General features: G+C 44.7%; 1 protein-coding gene across 7 annotated transcripts in view; it reads right to left on the bottom strand.

Moving 5' to 3' along the window:
- LOC119170521 (polyamine-transporting ATPase 13A3) overlaps positions 1 to 19506 on the bottom strand; it is a 1084416-nt gene that overhangs the window by 343267 nt on the left and 721643 nt on the right. The gene's annotated exons all lie outside the window — the stretch shown is intronic.

The raw sequence follows: 19506 nt of genomic DNA, 5'->3' as shown, positions 1-19506 counted from the left end.
TTGCATGCAATTGAAGTTAATGAAACAGGGTGGCAATTTTTGATGTGTTGCTTACTGCCGGTTTTGTGGAGCGGCCTGACTCTGGCGGTCTTTCAGTCGGCCGGCACTTGGCCAAATTCCAAGGATTTATTAAACACAACCTTTCAATATTTCAATACCGACTCTGCATAACGTTTAAGAAAACAGTTTGGAATGTCGTCTGGGCCAGAAAGTTTCTTTATATCTAGAGTGAGTACGTAACATATTAAAAACACCTAATTCAGAGATCTCAATGTTAGGTATAGGAGGCAGGGTGACATAGTAAACGGGTAAATTGCCCTTAACTCTATTAAAGACAGATTGGAAACGTATAATAAATGAGTGTGCAATTTCTTGGGCTCCATGATTGAATGCACTATTTTCATCAAACACATCACCCTCCTCAGACTAGCGCCTAGTATATCTCCAGTTTTTTTCTGGGGCTGACTTAATGTACCTTCGTAATAAGTCACCATAATATGGCTGCCTGCAGCTACTGACCTGATTTTCAAGTTTTGCAGTTAGTTCATTGACTTCGTTGTCATAATAAGTGAAATTGCTACTTTTTTCTTTGTTTGTTTTAATTGTTTTTCAATTAAAGTATATTACGAGAAACCCAGGGATTTTTATGTTTTTCTTTCAAGGCACTCCTGACAGAAATAAATAATACAAGTGGTACTAATGTTTTTAACTTGAATCCGAAGTTAATTTACATTGCACTTGCTATTTTCAAATTCATTAAAATAAAACGTGAGGGTTTCAAGGATTGCAATGTTGCCTGCCCGAGAGAAATCAGGGAAAGATAACCGTTACTAGTTTTTGTTCAATACAGTGTTACATAGGCTTAGGACCACGGCTTGGTAATCTGACACTACCGGAAGTATGCCTCGCAGGTTGCTCGAACGTCGATTGATACGCTGACAAAAAATAAGTGAAAAATGCATGTGCAAGGTCCCTGAATTCTGGTGCAATCTTGTACAACTCGAAGAAGATCATATATAAATGGAATGTTTAGCATTGCTTCTCCTACAAGATTGTACCTTGTGAGTGTGAAAGTTGGCCAATGTATATTTGGTCAATTGAAGTGCCTTGAAAGAACAATCCGATGATTGGGTCTCATATTCTCGTGTAAGTAGTTCTCAAGCTCCTCAAACATGGAAAGTGGAGCATTTCAGTATAGCTCCTATAATGTATCTGATATAACTGAAATAACTGGTACAAAATGCATTCAATGTTGTTTATATTCGGCAATAATAAGATATTTAGTGATGACTTGAAAAGAATACAGACACCTCCACCTAGTGATAGTCCAAGCCGCAGGAGCTTTTGTCTGCCCCTCAACATCGACGTTGTGTGGATCTCACAATAAAATTATAGGCGACGCTGTGAAGGTACGGTCCTTCATCTCTAGTGTTCGTCTTTTAAGCCATGCTCGATAACGTAACAATGATTAGCGGCCAACTCATCCAAGTAAGTACACTTATAAATAATATCTGCCGTATTGAGAGACAGAGGATCTGAGATTGACTTTGTTTAAAACATATCTTGAGGATGCTGAGAAAGGGCGATTCCGACCTTTAATTCAACCTAGACGGGCCGCACAGGATGGCGCTGGCAGCCGAAGGCGTGTAGCGATGTCCCGCGCCCTCTGGACCGCCTGTATACTTGCTGCTTGTATTCATTGCTCTTGAGGGCTTCCTGCCAAGCCTCTTGGGTATTCATTTGTGCTGCGCTGTGGGTAGGGCACAGCCAGAGCATGCGTTCTAAATTGCAATAGGAATGGTTGCAAAGGGAGCACGTGGGTGTATCGGGGTCGACTCTGTGTAAGGTGGATGGTGTTATGTACGTACGTGTTTGCAATCTTCTTAGAGTTAGAGCTTGTGCTTTGTTAAGTTTTGGGTGCGGTGCTGGGAATGCACGTCTTTGTCCCCGGTAATGTGAAGTGATCTCGTGGTATGTGAGTGCTTTGTCCTGGTTGTAGAGAATTTCGTACCGCTCAACCATCGAGGGGTCGTTGTCCGCGGCACGGCGTGTGAGCTCACGCGCCAGGCGGTTGACCTCTTCGTTGGGATTGCAGTGGTCGAGTCCCGGTAACTGTCCCATGTGGGCTGGGAACCAGGATACGTAGATTTGAGCTTTCTCTTCTTTAACAAAGGTTTCTTTGCTCTCGTACTCTCTTATTGCGTTAACGGTGAGTCTCCTGTGCTTCTAGCTACTAGGCCAGCAGCGAACGTTCGTGCCGCTGTCTTAGAGTCTGTGTATATTGTGGAGTAGGCTTGGCAGCTTTGCAAGGCTAGCGCGTCATCATTTCCTCAGCTTCGTGGACATGGCTTGTTTGGACGGTTGCCGCGTTCATAAGGTTTCCATCTATATCAACGACCACTATGGCAAACGCCTCCCTGCCATAGTAGCGGGCGGCATCTAGGAATAGCGCGTGCGTGTTGTGTTTTTTGCCTTGTTTATGAGCGCCTTCGCTCTGTCCTTTCTTCGCCCTTTGTTGAAGGTTGGGTGAACGTTGCGGGGGATTGGCTCAACCCTTATGTGTTTCCTCACGTTATTGCCAAGTTGTGTTTTTTTCTCTGGTTGAACAATTGGGCAAATGCCTGCGTCTCGTAGGATGAGATGGCCTGCCTGCGTCAACGACAGGCGTGTGATCTGTGTCACTCTTTGAGCCTCAAAAATTTCTTCGGCTGTATTGTGCAGACAAAGTTGCTCAAGTGTCTCGTTGCTGTGCTATTGGGCAAGCCGAGAGCCGTTTTCAGTCCCTTGCGGAGCATGGAGTCGACCTTTTGGATTTCGGCCTTCGTAAGTTTCAAAAACGGGAGCGCGTATGCTACGTGACTTACGAGAAAAGCGTGATACGCCTTCATGATGTTGTCTTTTAGGAGGCCTGCTCTCTTGTTGGGGATTCTAGCAATGCCTCTTGAAAAATTGTTCATGTTTTTTTCAAGGCGCTTGAGTGCTTCTTTGTTGTGGCACTCCTTGGCGCTTAACGTTAGCCCTAGTACTTTGACCGTATATACTTGCGGTATCGTTTAGTTGTTCTCAGCTTTGAGCACTACTTGCTGCTCCTCTTCGTCCTAATTTCGTCGAGGGTTAAAGAGCGTTCGAGTAGATTTAGTGGGGGACAGTGCGAGTCCAGTTGGCTTAAGAAATGTTTCAGTTGTAGTCAGCGCTTGTTGAAGGATTCCTTCCAAGGCACCATATGAGTGGCCACATGGGACCCATATGGTAATATCATCCGCGTATATGGCATGGTGTACAGATGGGATTCAAGCGAGCTTCTCCGACACTCTGTGCATCGCCACATTAAATATCAAAGGCGAGAGCACTGACTCTTGTGGGGTGTCGATATTTCCGAGTCGTTCGGGTTCGCCGCATTGCTCTCTTATGCGTATGGTGGCGGTTCGGTTCGCCAGAAAGCCTTTAATGTAGTTGTAGAATTTCTCGCCTAGGTTCATGTGCGATATTTCACCCAGTATGTGTTCATGTTTTACGGTGTCAAAGGCCTTGGCGAGGTCCAGGGCTAATATGGAATTGGGCGTGTGGAGGAGGCCGTAACATACGTGTTCTCTTAACATCAACATGGCGTCCTGTGTGGACAGTGCCCTGCGGAAGCCAGTAATGTTGTGATGAAAGAGCCCATTGCTCTCAATGTGGTCCGTGATACGGTTGAGTATTGCATGCTCAGCTACTTTTCCAACGCGAGATGTGAGTGATATGGGCCTTAAGTTATCGATGCTCAGTGGTTTTCTAGGTTTCGGGATGAGCAAAACCTTGGCACTACGCCATTCTTTAGGCACGGTTTCCGTTTCCCATGCCTCATTTATCTTCTTAGTAATGATTACAGTTGCTTTATCGTCTAGATTTCGTAGCAGTTTATTGTCGATTCCATCTGGCCCTGGCACCGATCTGCCATTGAGTTGTTGTAGAGCGTACCGTATTTCAGATTCGCTGAATGGTTCGTCCACCTTTTCTTGCGGTCCACCTCCATATGAGAGATTTTTGTTTTCCCAGGCTATTGCTTTGTATTCCAGTGGGAGATATTTTTGGCTTAGCGTTTTGAGGAGAGCTTTGGATCCACCACTATCCTGGGCGTGCTTGTGCACCGATCGTTCAATTTGCAGCTGGGTGCAGCCTGTTGTGGGTTTGTCGCTGTCCGCCACAAGGTGTTTGAGCAGCCCCCATTTGCTTCCCCTCCTCATTTTGCCATCTGCTTCGTCACATGTGTTGTTCCACTGCTGGGCGCAGAGCGTTTTGGCTTGAGATTCGATTTCACGGCCAAGGTCCGCAATTTTTGTGCGTAAGTGTCTGTTGAGCTTCTTTTTACGCCACGCTTCTTTTAGGTCATGCTTTTTCTGCAGCAAACTGGCCAGGTGAGAGTCCATTACCTGGATGGATTCATCAGTCTCGACTTCTTTGGTGGCCTCATCCGCTGCCATTTTTAATTCATTTAAGAGAGCTTCATATGATAGTTCTGTATTGCCCTTCTGCTCCCGTATTTTACGGACTCTTGTCCCAGTTTGTGATTTTGAATTTTCTTGGCGCGTTCACCTCGTTCTCAACGGTAATTTCCAGGATGCAGTGGTCGCTACCTAGGTCTTTGGGGAGGTTATCCCAGGTAGCTCTGACGTTCTTGGTGAAGGTTAAGTCCGGCATTCTGTCTCGCTGTACCGAATTACCTGTTCTTAAAGGGAGGGCAAGGTTGTTTATCAGCTGCAGGTCCAGCGCATTCGCACTTTCGGCTAACTTGGTGCCTTTGCCTTCGCTTTTTAAGTATCCCCATTCGGTACTCCTGGCGTTAAAATCGCCCGCTACTATGAGCGAATTGTCACCCGCCAATTTTACCGCCGAGGTAAGCAGTCTGTTGAAATCTCTTTTCTTATCTGATGGAGGACTGTAAACATTGAGCACAAACATGCTTCTTTTAACAGCCCTGCGTGGTAAGATTTCCCCCCGGACCGTTTCAGGCCTTATTTTTATACCGGGGCGTCCCTTTCGGTGAACATTATGTCCTTCCGGATGAAGGTAGCTACTCCTCGCGTCTAGTTCTGCTCGGGGTGCAGGGTAGGCCTGGCTAGCCTGTACCCCTGTATGCCAATGCTTTTAGCAGTTTTGCTTTCTCCACATTCCTGTAGCAATATTATATGCAGCTTTTTTTTACAGGCTAGCAATACTTGTGATAGTGCTGCTTTGCGTTTCTGAAGTGAGTTAAAGTTCCACTGCCAGATCTTAATCTCGTTACGGTCACCGGCAATTTGGATTGGTAGCTTGCTTGCGTCGCGGCTCGTTATTTCCGCGAGAATGCGTGCTTTGACTGGTCGCACTTTAGCTCTAGAAGTTATGCTCGGCACGCTAGCCGTAACTGCTGGTTTGACTGCGCTTAGGTTCTGAGGAGCACCTGCCACAGGTGGGTTGGCTACCATCTTCTCCAGGCACGCGAGTCTCTGGTCAGCTTTGTCAGTGTAAGTCTTAAAGGTTTCCATAAACTTGGCAAGCGTGTTCACCAACGTATCAATTTTGTCGTTGAGCTTAGTTGTCGCGGACTTGACATCTGTCAGTGGGCCTGCTTTTTCTATTGAGACCATTTCGATCTCCTCTGTCGGGTCGCTGTCACTGTCTATGGCTTTGCGTTTGTGTGTGTTATGGATAGTTTGTTGTGAGCGTGTTGTCGGTGGTGCCGGTGAGCTCGACAAATTAATTCCGTGGCAGCTCTCTATTCTAACTATTGAGGCTCGGAGCTTTTCAAGCTCCTTCATGGGGGCCCTGTTTTCTTGTTCAAGCGCTACAATGCGAGAATCTGGAGCACGATCTGGCTGTGCCTTACCTTGGGCTGGCTACTTGTGCTTCGTGATTCACCTGCAGCCCTCCTGGCCCAGGAGCCATTGTTCGGCTGCTGCTGCTGCGTGGCTGTTGGTCTCGTTCTCGATCGGGATCTGGGGTACTCCCGAGATGACATGCGGTTGTCGGATCCTGACAGGGTCGAGGGGTGCCCTCCGGAAAGAGAACGGCTTCTGGATCGAAAACGCCTTCTGGATCGGGAACACCCTCTGGATCTCCCCCTGGATGGAGAACGGGGATGAACGCTCGAGGCGTTCTCCCGTCTCGGCACCTGGTTTTGGCTGGGTTCCTTAAACGTGACAGATGTTGGTGCATCTTGGCGTTGTTGTGCTTGCCACTATTGCTTTCTGCGTCTTCTTCTCCTTCTCACTATGTATGGAATGTGGAAGCGTCTTTTGCATTCGCGATCTCTGGTGGGGTGATTGCCATCGCAAAGCTTGCATTTCAGCTCGCAGTGATGCACGCCGTCTTCTTGCAGCGTTTCACCGCAGTTGGGACATTTTTTGCTCGTTGCGTTTGTGTGCCGGCAAACATCGGCGCAATGGCCGACTCCTCCGCACGTTCTGCAAACAGCGACTTGTCGCTTGTGGAGCGAGCAGGGAACCATGGCGGTTCCGCATATCACTGTGCTCGGAACGCGCAACCCGTCAAAGAGGATTGCGATGACTTTGGTCTTTTTATTGCGTCTTGCCTCGATGGCAGTGGGATTTCGGTCGTGCACAATCAGTCGTTTGAGCGTTGCGTCGTCAAGGGAGAGGCCAACGTTCTTGATGACGCCCTTGCATGTATTATCGGGTGCGGCCACGTATGCGAGAACTTCGAACGAGCCTTGGTTTGTGTGCAGTTTCTGCACGTTCACGTTTGATGTAGCATTATTTTGGTATGGCGTAGAAATAACAATGGTGTTTCGCACATTGTTTGTGTAGATCGTGTCCTCCCGCGCTTGTTCGTCGGTGATCTGGGCGGCCATAATGACGGCTCTCGCCAGCAGAACGAGGTCGACTCGGGCTACGTCCAATCCTCCTCTGGGTTTCATAATTACTCTGATCTGCTTGGGTAGGTGGGGTAGCCTTGAAGCGGATACCACACGGTGTAGTGCCGATTGACTTTTTTTAAAGCCCCTGGGGTGCTTCGGCTGGTTGCTGTGCTCGACCGTCCAGCGGCCAGCGCCTCGTTCGGCGGAGTCGTCTTTCTTCGGCGTCCCATAGCGGTTGCCCATCGTGGTCCGTCGAAGATTTCCGCGCTTACTTCCATTCCCTCCACGGTTATGGTGGAAGGCATTTTCAGTGCCTGGTTGTCGGCTGCGACGTACGGAGGTTGATCCAGTAGCTGCCGCGTCTGGCCGAGCCCTTGGCTACGTGTAACGGCCGCACTCCTCGCCAACCCTAGGTGCGGTTAGGGTTAGCGGGGACGCTCGCCGTGTCGCAACTCTAAAGTCCAAAATATGTCTAAGAATTCACTCACTGCCAAAAATAGCGTCTCCACTGAAACCGCAGAGCTTTCTTGTTCGAATAAGCACAAAGCCAAGCGATCTTGGAGCAAAGAAACGACCGAAAACATTTAGAAAAGCGGGAGCCGACGTTTTCACGTCCGCGCTCATCGACGCCACCTAGCCAGGCCCCGGAAACTCTCAAGTTCAAGTGCTCTCCTGTAGGGGGCGAAAAAATCAACCGCTGCGCGTTTTTGCTTCAAACACCCAGAGTGCATCTACCAACCTCTCTAGCCACTCGCGCTGTTGCACTTTCTTGTAGAGGCGCCTTCGTCGAGGCCAAGTTTTGTTTTAAAATGATCAAACACTACATGTTTGCGAACCGCTACACATAAAAAAAACAATTTGTTCTTTTAGATAGATAGATAGATTTATTTCCAGAAATACAAAGATTCTGGCGGATACCATCGACTAAAAGCTGTTGTCAAACAGCTTGACGGGGTCGATGGTCCGTTACAAGGCATATGTGGCAAATGTACACAACAATATCTGAAATTATTGAAAAACAATGAAAACAAAAATTCCATGCAGAAGAAGACAGGAAATCATACACAATTTGCTCTGACAAGTGAAACATAGAAAACAATAATAGTAATACGTTAAGTCATCACATGTTAACAAAGAGAGTCCTGAGTTCCTTGGCTGAGAAGCACTTGACGTCTTTGTATTTATTTAAAATATGCGGCAAGTTGTGCTCTAATGATTGTAGCCTATAGTTATTGCGAAATCTAGGAACATACCACATGTCACTGTTTCTAGTATTGGCGGAAGTGATTCTAGGTGTCAACGATGCAGTAGACGCAAGAAAATTATGAAGATATTTTTTAGAGAAATAAAAGGAATAAAGTAGGCGAAAAGTGTAAAGATGTTCTATTTTAATGATTCTATGATTTAGGAAAGCTGGCCGTGTTGTCTCTAAGAAGCCCATATTGTCAATGTGCCGAATCATCCTTTTTTGCAGAAAAAATAATTTCATAATGTTTGTTTTCCCAGTAGTCCCCCAGACTAAGCTACAATAACTTAAATGAGAAAAGAATAGAGCATAATAAATGTTAAGTTTTGCTTTCGGTGGAAGAAGATACCTACATCTAGATAAAGCACCTGTTATAGCTGACAGTTTTTTACAGATATTTTCTACGTGTTTATCCCAAGTAAGATGCGAAGAAAAAGTAACGCCTAGTAATTTATGTTCATCAACAATTTGAAGTTCTTTACCAGCAAATAATAACGTTTGTTGGCAAGTCAGAGATTTGTTTTTAGCGCGAAATAACATTACTTTAGTTTTTGTAGGATTTATTTTAAGGCAGTTAGCAATCGACCATTGAGATAACTTAACCAGTAGATCGTTGCATTGTCTTATTAATTTCTGTGAATCCGGACCAGAAACAAGAAGTGTAGTGTCATCCGCGTATATGATAAATTGAACAGAGGTGGTAATATTAGTAATGTCATTAACATAGACATTAAAGAGCAGCGGACCTAATACACTACCCTGTGGTACACCGTTTATTATGGGAAGAAAACATGATTTTTCGTCTCTTATGCAAACAGATTGTTTGCGATCAGTTAAATAAGACTCGAATAATGTTAATGGAATACCTCTTAGGCCATTCTGTGATAATTTCCACAGTAGAATTTTGTGATTTATGCAATCGAAGGCTTTACTAAAATCAATGAAGAGCGCCAAGGTGAAAAGATTTCTCTCAATATTTTTCAGTACAAATTCCTTGAGTGTGAGCAGAGCGGTTTCCGTTGACCTGCCTTTACGGAAGCCGAACTGGGCATCAGATAGAACACTGTGTCTGTCAAAAAAACTTGAAACACGCGAAAAAATAATCTTTTCTAAGCCTTTGGAAAATACTGGAATTATTGAAATTGGTCGATAATTTGACGTATCATTTCTGTCACCTCCTTTAAAAATAACAGTTACCCTACTCATTTTCATTTTTTCTGGGAAAATTCCATACTGTAAAGCCAAATTAAAGATGTGTGTTAAAGCTGGAGCAATGTATTCTAATACATACTTCACAGGCTTTATCTGTATGTCATCTATATCGAGAGCTTTACTATTCTTAAGATTCTTAAATGTGGTAAATACTTCATATTCATTAGTGGGATTTAAAAATAAGCTATTAGGAGTGGAAAGAAACGATGATGTATTTGGTGGAGCTTGTTGTGGCTGCTGTACCGCGCTTATGCTTGCAAAGTACTCATTAAAGTGATTAGCAAGTGCTAAACCAGAGATTTCGGTTTTATTGTGGATTAACTTCTCCGGCGCGGCAGAATGTTTCTCGCGACCAAGAACCTTATTTATTATGTTCCACAAGATATCAGGATGTTTACCCGTGGCGTCTGTAAACATACGCTCATGATAAGCAATCCTGGCACGCCTGAGTTGCGCATTCAGTTTGTTTCGATACTTTTTAAACATTATCAGCACCTCAGGCGAACGTGTAGCAAGAAAACTATGGTACAATTTATCTTTGTGTTTTATCATTTTAAAAAGTTCTTGCGTAATCCAGGGTTTTCTTATCTTTCTAGTCTGTCTCAATTTCTTGAAAGGAAAATGTAGATTGTAAATTTGCAGGAACGCAGAAAGAAACTTCGAATACGCGACATTTACATCACTTATTTCATATAAGAAAGACCAGTCATATTTGGAAATATCATGCTTAAAAAGATCCATGTTTTTCTCGCTTAAATCTTGTATTGCGAACACATTTGATTTAGAAAAAGTTTTTTTAGCATTCGCACAATACGTCATAAATACAGGGCAATGATCACTGACGTCTGATGTCACTGTTCCAGTATGCTCTACTACAGTGTCAATATTCGTAATCAGAATGTCAAGACATGTAGACGAAGACAGTGTTACACGAGTTGGGGTGTTAATTAGGTTGACAAAGCCACCAGAACTAAGTCTATGTGTAAAATCTACTGAGACAGCACTGTTTACAAGAAAATTTATGTTAGTGTCTCCCCCGCATACAAGTCTAAATTCGTTAGCAGCAACATATTCCAGTAAATTATCAAAGAAACTCATAAATTTGAAAACATTTCCATTAGGCGGGCGATACACCACCGAAATTATGTCAGACAAATGTTGAAGTGTTAACATTTCATAGTCGCAAGTTGTTTTACAAAAATCTGCTAAGAGTTCATATTTTTGTCCTGATGCAATATAAATTGCAACGCCACCTCCACGTTTATCAATTCGATTTAAAACGTAATCAGCATAGCCATCTAGGTACAGCCGAGAATTGCTGTCCTGATACCATGTTTCTGTTAGCATGATGATATCGAACTTAAAACAGAACAGATTTAACAAGTTGCTAATATTTTCTTGTTTATTGGCTGCTGATCGAGCATTCAAGTGCAGCACGGAAGTACTGGAATTTTTTTGAAAGTGTAATTGATGCGGTAAGATGAAATCGTGATATTCCATGGTGGTTCTTAGGAAGTGGTTTGTGTGGTACCAGAAGTAATTGAAGTAATCTTAGCAAGATCACGTTCTTCCGAGATCTGCACAACATCACCACCATCATTTTCCCTTGCATAGATTTTTCCGTTGCTGCTCCATACAGATTTCCATTTGTGCTCATATTTCCTTTTCACTGCCATACCAAGCAGCCTCTTTAGTGATGGGCAAAGATGCTCGTTCACGTAAACGGGACAAGTGGATTCTAACCCCAAGTCTCTGTTTGTGATCCTTGTTTTCTTTGCTTTTTTCAGAGCAGCGTCGCGTTTAGCTCTGGATTTAAACTGTACAATGATGTTTGTTTTCTCTGGGTTGCGAGTTGGAACACGGTGACAACACTCGACGTCAGATGAACTGATAGGCTCATGAATTGCCTTGCCTATTTCAGACAGAATAGTAGAAAGGTCCTCATTTTCTTTCTTGACGACACCCTGGATTTCGAGGTTCGTATTTCGCGAGTATTGCTCCGAATTCGTTAGCCTCCTTTCAAGTTCTGATGCTTTTTTTTCCAATGCTGCACATTTTGTGCGTAGTTCATCATTTTCCTTCGCCAGACTAGTATTCTTTGAAATTTCAGAAGCAAGGTTCTGTTTCAGTTCTTCGACCGATTCAAGCGAGAAGTCAATGCTCTGGCTCATCTGGCGTTGCTCAGTGCGCACATCCCGTATCTCATTCCTGAGATCACGCTCCAGTGATTCTTTGAAAAACTTGAATTCCTGCCTAATTTCTTTAAGCAATTCAGTCCTCATTTCTTCTTTGAGCTTCGCTAGTTCCTTAGCCATATCAATAAGCCTAATATTCAGTAACAAGCGCGCAAAACAGGCAAAAAATCACAAAATCAAAAAATTGAAAACTTGGCAGTGGTGACGACACCATATAAATGTAACTGTACAAAACTGCACTAACCTGTAGTGAAACAAGCAGCGAAATTCAGTAGAGTGTCTAGCAGCGTAGTCACCACTGCCAAGTGAAAGAACGGGTGGCCGGTAGTCTGCTTTTATAGCAAAGTGGTATCACAAGATGCCGAGTGATTGCCGAGTGCTGATGATAGGCCACACGCCTCCTGGTGGCAGCCAGTCCTAGGAAGATCGTTCAGTGCTTTCGCTGACCACGGCGATTGCACGTGTTGAAGATCGCTTCTTCCGTCGGTATGCAGCTCCGGTTCAAACGGCTATCTGTAGTGAAACAAGCAGCGAAATTCAGTAGAGTGTCTAGCAGCGTAGTCACCACTGCCAAGTGAAAGAACGGGTGGCCGGTAGTCTGCTTTTATAGCAAAGTGGTATCACAAGATGCCGAGTGATTGCCGAGTGCTGATGATAGGCCACACGCCTCCTGGTGGCAGCCAGTCCTAGGAAGATCGTTCAGTGCTTTCGCTGACCACGGCGATTGCACGTGTTGAAGATCGCTTCTTCCGTCGGTATGCAGCTCCGGTTCAAACGGCTATCTGTAGTGAAACAAGCAGCGAAATTCAGTAGAGTGTCTAGCAGCGTAGTCACCACTGCCAAGTTTCTTCTTCTTCTAGCAAGTAGTTTTTTCTAAACATGTACTGCGTCATCAACTTTTTAATAGCTTTTGCTCCAGCTGACTCAATGTCAGTAGCAGCTTATCGACACCTTGCCTTTGGAGTGCTGCTTGCCTTTGGAATGCCTCTGGAGTGCTGCAGTTACTCGCCCTCAGGTGCGTGCACGAATACAGCGGGCAGCAACACTCACAACAGCCTACCTTCAGAAACAAGGCCTAAATATATCAACTGTGAAGTGCGCGTTGATGGCGTTTACACGCAAACCAATGACGCCATACCCTGTTTACATCAATGGGCAGAGTGTCAAATATGCACGGACGCATCGTTTCCTGGGCATAATAATCGACAGAAGTCTTTCGTGGAGCCCACATTGTGCGTACTTGAAGAAGAGACTGCTATCTATTGTGCATATCATGAAATTCTTGTGCGGTAAAGCATGGGGAACTTCTGTGGCCTCCATGCTACAGCTGTACAGGGCCCTATTTCTGGGTCTATTGCGCTACAGCCTGCCGGTACTGACTAACACTTGCAAATCGAATACTCATTCATTGGAGAGTTTGCAGGGTCAGGCACTGCGTATCTGCCTAGGACTGCCCCGATGCGCTTCTACTTATGCCACAATCATGCTTGCCAAAGACCATCTGGTCAGGACATATATAGCTGTGGATTGCCTCAGAGCGCACATTCGACATGCTAGCCGTGTCCCCGACCACCACTTGGCCCTTCTACCTTCCGGAAGACCACGTGCTACGTTTTCAGACGTCATAGCCAAGCACCTAAACAGCATTCCATCAGGATATACGCCAGCTGCGAGAACGGCATGCCCTTTGTGGTGCCTCGACCAGCCGCAAGTACGTCTAGAAATTCCGGGAATCAAAAAGAAAAGCAGTCACTCCAGAGTAGCATTGAAGCAAGCAACACTGCTATTATTACATGAGTTGTACTTAGACCGAACGCAGATATACACTGATGGGTCCGTCTCATCCAGCAGCTCATCAAGTGCCGCTGTAATTCCGGCTGCAGAAATGACAATCAAATTTAAGTTGTCACATATGACTACATCTACGGCATCAGAGCTTGCTGCTATAAGGGCTGCTTTACAATATCTCGTTCAAGAACGTCCAGGAAAATGGGTCATATTCTGTGATTCGAAGGCAGCGCTTCAGAGTTTGCAGTCTGCCATGCGTAGGAGGAGCCATGACCAACTGGTACAAGAAATAAGACATTGCCATCATGAAGCTCTAGCACGAGGGCATGATATTATATATCAATGGCTGCCTGGACATATCGGTATTACCGGAAATGAACTAGCCGATGATGCAGCCCGCTCAGCCCATGAAGAAACCCGTGTAGTCCCGATTCCTCTATCAAGGAATGATGCAGCAAGACAACGTTACCTGCTGGCTCGAGATCTCACACGCACGTTCTGGTCGTCTACCAGCTTCCAAAGGTGTCAATTTTATGAACTGGATCCTTCGCTAAAGCTAAAGCTACCATCACAACTTTCCCGCTCCGATGCGACACTGTTATGCCGCCTTTGGTTGGGTGTTGCATTCACAAAGGTGTACTCCTTTCGCATTGGTATGGCGGACACTCCTACATGCGACTACTGCGGAGATGAAGAAACCATCGAACACGTCCTCTGCAGCTGCGCTTGCTACGACACACAGCGATGCCAGCTACGGATGGTTTTGAATCGACTTGACCCCGGACCATTTTGTGTGCGGAAGATACTAGGACCTTGGGCATTTGCCTCAGTTGCGCAGAAAGCAACTAAAGCACTGCTTCTTTACCTTAAGTCAACAAACCTGAGCGACCGCCTGTGAACTGTGTGTGCTCACCGAGTGTGCTCGTGATTGTGTGTACCTTCTCATCTTTGTGCAACCTCTTTTATCCCCTTTATCCCTTCCCCAGTGCAGGGTAGCAAACCGGATGTGCGTCTGGTTAACCTCCCTGCCTTTCCTTGAATCTTTATCTCTCTCTCTCTCTCTCTTATCGACACCAATATCCTCATTTCAAAGTTTGCGGCGGCCAACGGTTGCGATGGCAGGTAACGGCTCACGGTACGTTCGGATGTGTCTCGGACCGTTTCGTTTCGCTGTAAATATTTCGAGCCTCTGCCGACCGACACTTTCTTTCTCATTCTGTTTATTTTGACTCGCTCAAATGCTTTCGCGAAGGGAATTCGAGTGACTTTCGGGGAACGAAGCGACCGTTGAAGCTTTCATCAGATGAACACCCGTTGCAAGCCCGGGCCGGTGAGTAGAACCACTTCAATTTTTTCTGGATGGTTGCTTGTGGGTCTGGTTGGTTCATTTCAAGATATGTATTTTTTTTTGCCAATGACTGCGTAGGCGTCACACGGTGGCAGCGCATTGAAGTATTAAATTTTAAAATTGTTGAACGTCTCAATCTGTAACCGGAAAAACGTGCGTTACTTGCGGCGTGCTTGGCTTCACGTGAGAACGAGTCGCTAACTTAATAGTTAATTCTGAAATTCTATCTCCAGGTAACACCAACCGGGCCGTTGCAATAAAGGAGGCAAATAAATCACTGTGGCCTCGCATGTGTCTTCTTAGTTAGCCTATATATTAGTGCAAAACACCTACTGGTTAATAATTTTTTGCAGTCGCGTTTGAGAAACATCACATAATTATGGGTCTGGTTTTGCTGTAGTGTGACTAAGGAAGCGTCATATATATGAGAAATACTTCTTTTTCTGCCACAGCCTCCTGGCCCACCTGACATGGAAGCAAATGTGTACAATGGGCAAGGAACCTGCTACGTGACATGCCTTGTGAAGAAGCAGCCCTGAATGATATACGTGTTATGAGGTACCACTACATATATGTATAAAATACTGCTCTTTACTAATTAACTGAGTTTATTTGTTTACTTTGGAAAATTTCATGCATTGATTATGCATTGATGTCTGGTGATGTTACTTGTTTTTCCAGACTGCCATGCAATGACAAAATGACAACCCCCGAGTGTCCACTCTGCAAGCACGTTGAAACATCTGAATGTCCACTACGACAGGTCATCTCTAACCTCACACATGTAATACTGTATTTGTGAATGTTTTACCGCGCATATCGTGGAGAGGTGCTTTAGATTGGCTACAAGCATTGCCTGCCTACCGTGGCATGAAATCTACACTTCAATGATGTTGAAACTGTAACACTATTAGTTAGATTGTGTGGCGCTGCTGAGCTCAACAACACACTGTTTGATCCCAGCCACTGTAGCCATATTTCGATGGGGGTGAAACGCTAAGACGCTTGTGTGCTTAAGGGTTTGTTCGATTCGCCTGCACCACGTGATCCATTTTACGAAGTGCTGCACCTCGCCATTCGTTTCAGCGGTGCAGCAATGGCATCGTCTAAATCTTGCCCTTCATTTCAAAAAGCGCAGGAGAGGTACAACACCAAAACTATTTCATGACTTTCCGGTACCTTCTGCTCTGACGGCGTTGGTTTGGTGCAGCCGCTCGCACAGCTTAACAAACAACATAGCATTAGACGTAGGGGCTGTACCCACCTCTATAAATGCGGCATGTTTAGCGAAAATGTTTGCACCTCATTAAGTTAAGCGAACAAAAATAGGGATTCCACCTTGTTGGCAACTTGTCATTCACTTGCGATGCCGCACCGCTGAACCCCTGCCCCACAAGTTCTGAGCTTCTCGTGCACAGCTGTGAACCAGTTCGGATTGGTGCAGGTGAACTAAACTGACCCTTAAAAGATGGAAGCTGGAAAATATGAAAAATATGTTAACATAAGGGGTCAAAGCAAATGTTTCGACAAGCAGTCTTGTCTCCTGTGAGCCTACAATGTCATTTGTTTGACCTCCTGGAAGCCAGAATCAACCTAATTTGCCCTCTACTGTAGGACTCAGGATCAGTTCATTGTTGGCATGTGAATTGTCGGAAATTATTAATTGCACTACATATTGAACACACCCACAGTGACGGGCATTAACAGGCTTTCCGACATGTAGTTGTGCCTTGTGACAGTTTACCAACAACACCCAGAACTGTTTTGTCTTAATTAACTGTGTTTAACTCATACAAGTTTACAAAAAGATGCACCAAAGCTCATAAGACTGCACTCAATTGCTCTAGCTTTGCACATATGTTCAATGGGCTCCTAAAATAATAAATCATAAAGCTGATGAGCAGTTGCAGCACAGCTTCCTTGAAGACGTGAATGCTGTCATGAACAGCAAGATTGTGTTCATTGCATGTGGTACTGTTTTTTTTTTTGGCAGAAAAACGTTCCAGATTTCTTTGTGCACATCTGCTTCTGTTTAAATTAAGTTGTCATAACTATAATGTCTACCATCACGAAGTGAAGTTCTGTGCACTACGGTCATGAAAAAAAAATCTTGGAAATCGCACAGGTAGTTGAAACATACATGATCTTCACTTATCTACAGCCACACTGCAAGATAGTTCGTATTTCCAGTCCTAACCTCTAAAAGTAGCAGGGAGAAAACAACTTCATTTTCAACCACAAGTATACTGAAAAAGTAAACACAATAACAAGTGTGTAATAAATGGGACTTTTATTGATCCAGTATTCGGACAGATTCACATCATGTACCACCAATTGATTTCAGGAGTGCTTGCTTGTAAGACAATACTGAAGTTCTATGAATATGTCTATGCAAAAAAAGAGATTGTGCTCAGGGCTGAGCATATAGTGTGATGTAAAAGTACCAACAAAGATGTACAGATAACTAAATTGTACAATGCATACCTGAAGCTTATTTTCTTAGAATTGGGTCTTTTTGATCTGTAAGCACACACCTCATAAGTGTCCCTTTAGCATACATGTTCGCTGCATACTCAGCAGACTGGTCATTACCTGCGACGAGAAATTCTAGCTGTGGTAACTTTGTAACTTAACTCTAACAATAAATGTAGCAAGCCTGAAATATTTTAGACCCATCACCTAAATATATAATACCTATGATATGGGCTCACGGCTGAGTATTAAAACTAGTGCCTACGCTCTCGACACGACGCGACATTGCAGAATTGTGAAGTACTCAATGTAGCATTGCAGAGCGAGAGAGATTCTGAAATGCACGCATCCGCAATTGCTTATTTAACAAATTTAGCAAAACTGAATTGCTTTAACTGCGTGAGCTATCTATCGGCAATGTACAAGTTTCCTTTCCGATTCCACATCATGCATACACTTAAAGATTAACACTACGGGGCAAGCGCCGCATCTGACGGCAGAATCGTACCCTTGTCCTGAAGCCACGCTATTAAACTCGAGCGCCGCCGCACAATGAGAGTGACGTTCATTCAGCGATTTCGATGTTCAGTTATATGCATATGCTGGTTAGCTTTCAAGAGTCTTTACACATGGGTTGAAAGCTTTCGATATGTATGAGTGACTTGTTTTGTTCAGACCCGACGGTATACATTTATTGTCCCGGCTTGGACACTCGCAATAAACGATGCAAACCTTACTTGATTGACGTTGTTTTTGCCAGTCGAGGCCACCTAGGTCCCCTGGTGATAATTATAGACGCGAAACGCGATTGGGCAACGAAAACAAAACCAGAGAAAGCGAGCAGTGCGAACAGGCCGCGAACCTCCCCACCTGCAACAAAAAAAGCGCGTTATTGATGATGATAGTACTGCTAGCGCCTTCTCGCCTCGCGGTATTGCAGTTCTGTACGCCGCCGCTACGTATTTGCATGTTATTTTGATACAACAGCCCGAAGGTACAGTTTCTGTTCTCTACCTAGCGATCTCCCTCGGCGAGTGAGAAGGAGCGTTCTTCTCGCACGCCCAAACTGTGCCATAATGAACTGCTGTGCTACCTCTCTCGCCAATTTCTTCACCGTTTCTGCATAGACATGTTTATTCTGACAGCAATACCTGGTTTTCCTCTGCCAGCATATTTTGCCAGAGGCGGCGGGTCTGGAGTGATCAGAGCTACGCAAATTCTCCAATTTCTCACACGTACCTATAACGATAGGCAAACAAACTCAGCAACGTTGGTACATAAGATGTCGTTCTTTGAATCCTCTGCAATCTAAATTGTAAGAAAAATCAGCTACACTCTTTTTTTTATCTCCCCTCCTTTATATATGCGGACTCTCCTTCTTGTGCTTGCGTTCTTTTGTGTTCTACCAAGAATACGGAAATGTAAAAGCTGCTGAGGTGCGCAGTTGTTGCCATCAAGTGTACTAGACGACTTGTAGAGTGATATTGGCTCATGAGATAGTCCATGTCGCAGGAGCTTTTGTGTGCCCCTAAACATCGACCTTCTAGGGATGTCGCAATAAAATTATAGGTGACGCTGGGAAGGTACACCTGGTCCGCCGAGCAGTAATCGACACCCAGAAGTCACACGTATTGCGACAACGCTTGAATGATCTTGCTCATTAGGATTCCTCAAATGTGAGATGGGCGTCTGAACTTCACCGGGAGTGATGACAAAGAACTGCACCTGATTTAGCAGCACGGCACGCATATTTGTCGTAGCACGACACATTATTTGTCGTAGACAGCCGTCTGACTCAAGGTGTTCACCTATACCCAAATGTGATTGTTTGGCTTCGGGTCTTTTAAGCCCTCGACGTCCGTAAGGCTCTCCACCTCATCTTCATCTACCTCCTCTTGGTCCCTTGAGACGATTGAAACTATGTGGGTACGTTGAAGCGAATGTTGTTCAACTTGTAGATTGTGTTCTACAGAAGTTCCATTAAAGTACAGTCTGCACCCTTGAAACGAATAATAGAGATGTACGTTCGTTGCTTAGGCTGAGCGTCATGAACACGACGTTCATCCATCGCACGAGCACGACATTATCGCTCACTTTGTCGTCTCAATTGTCGACGCCACTGCTAGCATGTACGTTGCTCTTCAATTTACACGTGTTTTTCCCACAGCCCCGGCAACACAAATATATGAGGCAGATTTTTAAAGATATATGTGAGGTAGAGACGTCAAGTGCAGTATTAAACGGTGATCGCAGACAGGTGCTTTAGTTTACGTTTTATATTGGCACTGCTGTCACACCCACTGTTAAAGCGCTTTGTTATTGATCATGCGCTTATGAGTCTTGTTTTGTGGTTTTCTTTACTGAAATAACACTGAATAGTAAGGTGTAGTCCTCGGAATTTTCCACCACA

This window comes from Rhipicephalus microplus, chromosome 3, assembly GCF_043290135.1.
Source record: "Rhipicephalus microplus isolate Deutch F79 chromosome 3, USDA_Rmic, whole genome shotgun sequence".
In the NCBI taxonomy this organism is placed as follows: domain Eukaryota; kingdom Metazoa; phylum Arthropoda; class Arachnida; order Ixodida; family Ixodidae; genus Rhipicephalus; species Rhipicephalus microplus.
Note: the sequence above shows the minus strand (reverse complement) of the source record. Positions and strands in the feature narration are given on the sequence as shown.